General features: G+C 40.9%; 1 pseudogene; it reads right to left on the bottom strand.

Moving 5' to 3' along the window:
• Window positions 1-3,117: 3,117 nt before the first annotated feature.
• Window positions 3,118-5,328, bottom strand: LOC144662253 (cyclic GMP-AMP synthase-like receptor 3 pseudogene; annotated as a pseudogene).
• Window positions 5,329-8,872: the final 3,544 nt, after the last annotated feature.

Genomic DNA, 8,872 nt, shown 5'->3' with positions numbered 1-8,872 from the left:
CACAGCAGAGCCCCATACCCATAGATAATTAACAGAACCATGTATTTGAGTTTTCATGGTCATCATGGCTAGCGGCACGGTTCGCGGGCGCGTACGACGTACGTCGTGCAACATGGCGGCCATAGTCATCCGGGATTTTTAAAGGGTCGTTTTTCGCGCGATTTCCGAGGCTCCCCGCGGATACACAACCGATATGTCACGTATAAAACTACAAATTCTTCCTGACAAATCCTTAACTGGGAAATCGTTTTTTGTAGGACCAACAAAAAAATACCTTCTCTTAAAAAAGTAATTTTTCATGGTTATGTTTGAAGCTTTTATAACAATTATCCTTCAATTAGTGTAAATGATTACTACAACCAAATATAGCAGATATGATAAATTCCAGTTCTTACAAAAAGTTTTTTTGGCGTCTGTATTGACGCGTCGTAAGCTACAAGTAAATAAAAGGCTACACTTAACCTTGAATATGCGTATACTTTTGTATCTTTTTCACTATCTTCATTGCTGTCTGTATCATTTTATATTTACTCTAACTTTAGGAGGCGGACCATTGCAATTTTGAGTTGTCTTGAGCCCTCTTTAGTGAGAAAATGGTAAGACGCGGTGAAAGATGAGGAGGGGCTAGCAACCAGCCAAATTAATTGGCGAAGAGTCTCTTTCACAATGGTATAATCCGTGCACGGCTACAGTTGTGGGCCTGTTGCCCTTGCAAAGTCAGTGTTCACTGCCTAACCATCAAGCCCTGCTCTGTTTATTTTCCCTGCCTTTTACCGTCGAAATTCACTATTCAATATCAACAAGGGCCAAAAATCATCATTCCCCTCCCCCCCCCCCCCCCCCCCAAATGTGGGGGAACTCAATTCATTCTTTTGGACCTGGAGTGGGAAAGTGGGAATAAGACTGAATCTAAGGGTGGCATTTGCTCAAAAAGGCCCCTAATGTACATTTTAAGTTTCAAACTGACTGTTGTAGTTGTTTCTGGGGTGAAAATAAAGCGTAATCTACGTGATGGTGACATTTCATCACAAGGGCCAACATTTAACATTGTGAGTTCCACATGTGGAGAAACTCATTTGATTCTTTTGGAACGGCAGTGAGAATTAGGATGAATCCACGTGGTGGTATTTTCCCAAAGAGGTCGCCAAAGTACAATTTAAGTTTCAAACTGACAGTTTTTGGTGTTTCTGGAGTGAAAATAAGGCGTAATCTACGTGTTTGTGGCATTTCATCAGAAGGGCCAACAATTATCATTTTTAGTTCCCCATCTCATTTGATTCTTTTGGAACGGCAGTGAGAATTAGGCTGAATCCACGTGGTGGCATTTTTCAAAAAAGGCTGCCAAAGTACATTTTAAGTTTCAAACTGACTGTCGTAGTTGTTTCTGGGGTGAAAATAAAGCGTAATCTACGTGGTGGTGACATTTCATCACAAGGGCCAAAAATCGTCATTTTGAGTTCCCCATGTGGGCGGGCTTGACCTTAATGGCCGTTTTTATGCTAGAGACGTTAAAGCTGTCTCCGAGATGACATTAGCGTTTAGTATAAAAACGGTAAATAAGACAGACGCCTTTAACGTCTGATGGCTTTAACGTCTTTCCGTAAGAGCGTCTGAACCATAGGCGTACGGGCCGGGGGGGGGGGGGGCAGGGGGGCTGCAGCCCCCCCCCCCCAAATTTTGGGCAACACAGATTTTTTGGACAGCAAGAGAAATTTGGGCAAAGCCAGTTTTTAAGAATTTTTTTTTTCGAAGTTTTAACCTAAAGTAAAGTATGGCATTTGTCTGCCTTTTAATTCAAACTAAGGCCAAAACTTTAAATCGATCCTTGTTACGCTAGGTCCCTATTGGATAGTGGATAGGTCAATTACCTTGCAGGATTTATTTTGTAAGTTCGCTTCCGGCCTGGAAAATTTGACGAGGAAGAAAAAAAAATTGATATTCGAACAACACACGTATCGCTGACGACAAGATAATAAATAATTAAAAATAACAAAAAACGCGCCCCACGCTCTCTTTTTTTTATAAAAAATCCGGACGAGAAACATTTGTTTTTTTTACTTGGCCTAAATTATTACGTGTAATCGCACTTATTAGCATTTATTGGTATATTCAAACTCTGTAGTCAACAATAACATGGATCGCATTGTTGATATCTACGGCCGTCGAAATGCTAGAGGCAGCTATTTCTTTTAACGTGTTTAATAAGCTCATATCGTAGATTCTTATGCAAGGATTTTTCACTTCATTTGTAAGCCTATGTTAGTGCATCGTATGACCCTCGTTTCCTCTCGTCTGTTTCGAAAAAATTTGGGCAACTTGCAAGAATTTTTTGGGCAAATATCTCACCGCCCCCCTGGCAAAAATTGCCCGTACGCCTATGGTCTGAACGACGCTCTTATCGGACAGCTTTAACGTCTCAGACGTTAAAGCCGTCTAGTATAAAAACGGGACGTCGTTAACTAGTATTAAAATAGTAAATAAGACAGACGCCTTTAACGTCTGATGGCGTTACGTCTTCGTGTCCAGTGTCCAACAAGTGTCGAACCCAGTCTTTTTTTATTTTTTTCTGAAAAGCTGTCTACTTAATGCGTCCCGTTTTTATACCAGACGCCTTTAACGTCTTAGACGTTAAAGTCGTCTAGACGACATTATCGTCTCTAGCATAAAAACAGCCAATGTTTTGTATTACGTCGAAACGATATTATTTATAATTAAGGCTGGTTCTCTCTTATCGAAGCCTACTAGCCGACGTGACCCCGTCCAGCATGTCTTGGCACGCGTTTTATTTAAACGATGCAGTTTAAGTACTTTATCTTTTCACGAAATCGCCAATGAAAGGCTGTCTACACTAAACATATATCACCCTGAAAGCAGACAGCAAAGAGACTCGCTACAGTAACTTCGACACAGAGCAGGTTTTCCCACGACGCACTGCTAGATACTGCTACAGGCTTAGGCTCGAAACATTTTTGGACGGCAGACAAACAATACAGATCGAAGTCATGTTCTTGTCTAAATTAACTTCCTGTTTTCCAAGAAAATATTGATGTATTTCTGGGAATTAGAACTTTGCTTGGGCTTTATCTCCTCATTAGTTTGTTTTTATCTAAGTTGTGGACAAACCAAGCGTGGCATAATAAATTTGCTAAAAAATCTCCCCAAAAACGTTTAAGTTTATATTTATTTGCATTTATCCATGATTTTATTTCCCACTCATTAAAATCAAAACACCTCGTGGCATTCCAATTAACGTCAGCATAAAGCCTTCTATTTGAAAAATTCAACATTACTAAACTCTTTACCATACGTGCTGGCATTGTACTGTTAGTTAAGGAGAAACTAGATGCTTATCAACGTAAGAAAGAGTCAAAAGACAAACCTCTGATTGAAGATAACGTTGTCACGTTATTTCTGGTTTAGCACACCTTCGTAAAAAAACCTGCTTGTGGATGCGCGATTATACAAAGGACGACTGATATACATTATGCTTTGTATATAGTCCATGGGGGACAAAAAAAAAGGTCAGCTTTGAGCCAAAGTGGCGCATACTGCCGGAGCTTATCCCGGTTTCCTTAGCATTAAGCAGCTAGGAGTATTTCTACTCCCCCCTGGATGGGATTCTAGTCCATCGCAGGGAACCCCCCCCCCCCCCCCAGCATTATTTCGCCGGTACCCATTTATACATCTGGCTGGAGAGAGGCACTATAAGAGTAAAGTGTCTTGCCCAAGAACACAACACAGTGACCCCGGCCAGGGCTCGAACCCGGAACGCTCGCTCCGGAGTCCGGCGCGCTAACCATTAGGTCACCATGGGGGACAAAGGCCCTTGCAATCTCTCTTGCTACGTTTCTAGGTCTTTCGCACCCCAGTGTCGCCCAGCCTTTGAAACCAAACCCCGCCCTTCCCCTCTCCACTGTCTCTACTTTTTGTCTTCTTTAGATCTCTTTTGGCCTGCCTCTCTGATGATGATGATGATGATGATGATGATGATGATGATGATGATGATGATGATGATGAGTTAAAAAGTCAATTCCAGTAGCAATTTGTAAAGCTCGCTTATATATAAAATGATATCAGCTCGTTTAACGAGCTTAATTACCAATGTTAACATTGCTGAATTTATAACCATGTATTTCAAAGAACTATAGTTAGCTACAAGTAATTGAATGTTAACCAGATCGAGAGTTCAATGTTTTAAAAGTGGCAACACTGTCCGGCTATTCATGCAAGAATTTGATCCCTTTCTGCTTCACTATTCAGGATCCTTTTCACTCGATATGCCATGTTGCTGACCACCACCTGGTTGATGTCTTCTAAAAGGTTAACGCCATCAAGCCAGTAAAGCGGAAGGTTTCCATTCTCCAGGAATCTCTGCAGCTCCGCAAGAAAGCCAACAAAGTGGTCTCCCAGCGAGGTCCGGCCGGCCCAATTCCCACGCTTCTCTTTGATGTAGTGCATAAAGGCGGTCTTCAAGTGGTATGACTCCAGTCTTCCAAGGGAGGTTCGTTCCCTGTTCACGATGGTTTTTATGATTCTGAGGAGCTCGTGTCTGCAGCCGTGGTCATCTCTGTCCATGTACTGTAGCAGTTGTTTTTCTTTCAGTGAAAACGACTGCCTCCAGAGGAACTCGGACCCTGCGTAGTGCTTGGCAACAAAGTAGTCGCCAGACCCGATTTCAAAGCAAGGGACACGATCAGCTGATAACAGTCTCTCGCCAGTTCCCTTTCCAAAGAGATCTAGCTGAACGGCTGGCCCATGGTAGCGCAACGATAGCTGGACTTTGGAACTTGGCGATCTTGCTCTGAAATCTCTGACTGCTTGGTCAACGAGACTGTAAAACCAACCATTGCGAAGGCGCTCAGGAATTATATACCCTTCGGGACTGACATACTTGCGAAGTTTCGAGTCAGCCATGGTTGTCTTCAGTCGCACATACCCTGGTATGCTCGTTTCTTCCACCATTACTTCTGTATCACCCCAAAACCACGGCTTAGTTGTCTTCAGTACTACCATTACATCTACTTCATCAGCAGCTTCTGTTTTCAGCCTCTCGTACACGCTACCGGTATACTCCAGTTTCAAGATTGGAAGTGTGGAATTTCGTCGACAGTACCACATGATCTCATCTTCAATGTAATCTCTCACCAGCTTTTTAGTACGAGTCATATCAGCTTCAGCAATCTTCACGCGATTAACAGAATAATCACGAAGTTTCCTTGTTTAGGTGTCGTCTCCTACCAACCAGTTCCACAGTGACATCATCTAATGTATAATTGTAAAAATTAAAATTATGCACGATGCCAACATAATTATGGATGTTGGGTTAAAATTTTGGAACCGTCTGGCTACCTTGTCGAGACATGCTGTACAAATAATAATAATAAAAAATAATAATAAAATTTAATAATAAATAAATGTTTGCTTTAACTTACTTCGTCCAACGTATCACAACATTTGAAAAGCCGTATGGTGCGTCATCATTCAAATGAAAGCTATTGAGCAGTACTTTCATGTGGTACTGTTTTATTATGCTGTATAACGTGGTTCTAACTTTTAAGTCTGGATGAAATCCTAGTGTGTGACCATTCAAATGAAAGCTATTTGGTATTTTAAATATCAAGGCAATTTTAAGCGGGAGAAACCCTAGCTATGACCATTCAAATGAAAGCTATTAGCAGTACTTTCATGTTTACTGTGCTGTACAAGGTGGTTCTAACGTTTTAAAAGTTACAAGCACTAGGGCTTCATTCGCAGACTTCTGACTATTAACATGAAGTAGTACTCTTTGAAGTGGTACTGTTTATCTTGTTTTACAAGGTGGTTGTTTCAGTAACAAATCTGCCACATTTTTCCATCGCTACATTTAAAAAAACCGTAGAAAGGGCGTCATTTCTATGGTCTACAAGAGAGTAAACCTTTGAAAAATATGGTAGATTTGTTTTACACAATACATGTAACGCGAAAAATTTACCGGTGACTAAGATGTCTTAGATGGAAAATCAGTGCGGAGTCGCGCGCGGATGTGACTACGCGTAAGATCGCAGTTTTCTCAGTTTTTCCACTAGAAGCCGACGAAAGTGTGGGAAATTTCGTCTAAATGTTCCAGCTAACTTTCACAACTCGCCAGATTATGTTTTAGTAAAGGTCAAGATAATTTCTCACGTATTTCGTAATTTGCCTTGGTTACGATATTTCCATGGCCTATGCTCTCATTGACCATAACTGTCGACCAATGAGCATGCGTGAATTTTCTAACTTATCTTATAAATCTTTAGTCTGCGTGGATAAAAACTTTAATATTTTGAAAATTTTTTTTTTTTTTTTTTTTTTAAAAACCCCCCCCCCAAAAAAAAAAAAAAAAAAAAAACCCCCCCCGTTTCCCCCGCTTCGTGCCAGCACATATTTGCTTCGAGTTTTGATTGGCTCACTGGATTGTCTGTGTCCTTTGTGATTGGCCAGAGTAATTACTTTGGTTTTGGTTTTACGACACTCAATTGAAAACTGCTCTAAACAACCAGTAAAATGAAAATTACTAAGCATTAACTACAGATGGTGTTATCTTTTAATTTTATGGAAACTTTTTCGTGTTTGACTTCGACATCGCGGTAAGTCTCGTGATCAGTGGAATTGATTGTAAGTCGCCATATGCATGCCGCTATCTAAGCAAACTTTCTTCCCGAATAGCTGATGCTGGCCTTGCTCAGAATCTAACTCGTAATATCCCGGAAATAGACATTTTTGACGTGTGGGGAAAACAAACGACAAATTAAAGCAGCTTAGACAAATATAGTCTCAATGAACAATGCATTGCACAGATCATGACATGATGGCTTAAGAATCGCGCGCAAGACCCCTGAGTTTTTATCCTTCACTGGCTATTAGACGTCCTTAATATATATCCTTTTGAAGGTTTTTAGCTCGATAGCATTCACCGTCTTTAAGATAGAGATTTTGAATTTTTGGAGTTTCACGCCACACGAGATCAAAGATGGCCGCCGGAAGGCTGTCACGTTTTCTTTAAAAAATGCCTCATCCTGCGATTTTTAACAATCTGCATGGACAGTTGAGGTTTTGCGAAAAGTGTTTATGTGAATGTTAACTTGTTCATGGGGGTAATTTGACCGCTTTTTGTAGCAGAATTTAAAGGACCCTAGTCAACCACACCTTTGTTTTTGTTGACATACGGGACTGCGGGAGTTTCGGTATTATGTTACTGTCGGCACGTCATCAAATGTATGCGTAAATCTCCGCGCGGCCGGCTTCCCGCGAAAGGTCAAAAGCAAGGAATCTTAGACTGTCCACAGCCCCTCGATTTTTCAACGCAAAAAAGCAAAAGGAAGCGAGCGCGAGCGCGCGGGGGGCACCCCACCCCCTTGCTTCTTCCGTTTTGCGCTGGCGTCCAGTTCTCTCGCCGTTCTCACCGCGCGCTCATTGATCAAAAAAAGACAAAAAAAAACACGAAAAAATAGGGGGCTGTGGACAGTCTATTGTAAGGTCCCCCCCCCCCCCAATTCAATCGCTCCAACTTTTCTAAGCCGATTTTTTTTTTCCTCGTAGTTTCGCGTTTGCTTCACCCCCACCAACTGCTCCTGGGTCTCTGAGGATGGGAACTGATCAACAGTCGAGAAAAGTTAAAAATAATTACATTGCCATTAAAAGAAACCTTCTTTGTTGTTGTCTCCCTACCCGAAAAGTTAGAATCATAATTTTAACGCATTGTAGACCACGTCATTATGCATTTGTATGTCGTAGCTTATTTACTGTTTTTAAAAATTTTACTGATAACTTCAAAGTTTTCTCTTCTCGTAACTTAACACTTTCAATGTTTTATTGACTTTATTTTTATTTATTCTTTATTTATCAAATCATTTATTTAGTTATCTTAAGTTATCAAATAATTTATTTGTTTACTTTTCTCAATAGCTACTGGGTAATTTGTTTAACTTTTAATACAGACGGCTCTAGTCTAGCCCTTATGATTATTTCAGACAGATAAGAGCTTGTCGAGACAAAAAGCTATTTTCACTTGAATGTCGAAAGTAATTTGCGTTTGCATTGGTTTAACTACGGCTTAGTGATTGGTTAAAAAATCTCGCGCCACCCTTCTCAGCGAATCTCAGGCAATTAAAACTAAAACCAAAAAAAATCGTGTCTCGCTCGCACCCGTTTTTCCGCGCTTCGTGCCGGCTATATGTATTTGCTTCGAGTTTTGATTGGTTCACTGGATTTTCTATGTCCAGTGTGATTGGCCCAGAGCGTTTACTTTGGTTCTGGTTTTACGACAGTCAAATGAAAACTGAACGCGCGCTGTAATTGGCTAATAGTCTGGGGGGGGGGGGGGGGGTCCGTAATGCCCAACTCTACTAACTACCTTATTATAGGAAATAACGCTTCATGAAATCAACGCGACTTTCAAAAATTCGCGTTAATTTAATAAGTCGCGTTAATTTTTGTTAACGTTAATTTCCGCACCGTTAATTAGGTGAAGCGTTAATTTCCATGACCTTAATTTCCATTATTTTGGCCCCAATTTCTCTATACAGTCCAGACGTTCTTGTCTCCTAGGAAAAGGAGAAAGAAATCGAGTAGAAATCTGCCGGTATCACTGAAATTGTGGAGAACGCTCGAGGCGGTCAGATTCCTTCGCCTAACCCCTAAATTTAGGATTATACGCTTAGTGTTTAAATAAACTTGTTCCTACTGTCTCAACAAGTTTTTTGTGTGTTCGTCGCGTTAATGTCCTTCATTTTGAAATGTTATCCCCTCTTTCGCGTTAGTTTCCTTTATTGGGAAGTAATTTTTCCTTCAGTTTCAGTACCTTAACCTCTAATAAGGGGTGTGCCCACTGGCATCGTGGGCGATTTTAATGCCA

The sequence above is a fragment of the Oculina patagonica genome, chromosome 8 (assembly GCF_052425735.1).
Source record: "Oculina patagonica isolate OP01 chromosome 8, crgOcupat, whole genome shotgun sequence".
In the NCBI taxonomy this organism is placed as follows: Eukaryota; Metazoa; Cnidaria; class Anthozoa; order Scleractinia; family Oculinidae; genus Oculina; species Oculina patagonica.
This window is presented reverse-complemented; position numbering and strand designations above follow the sequence as displayed.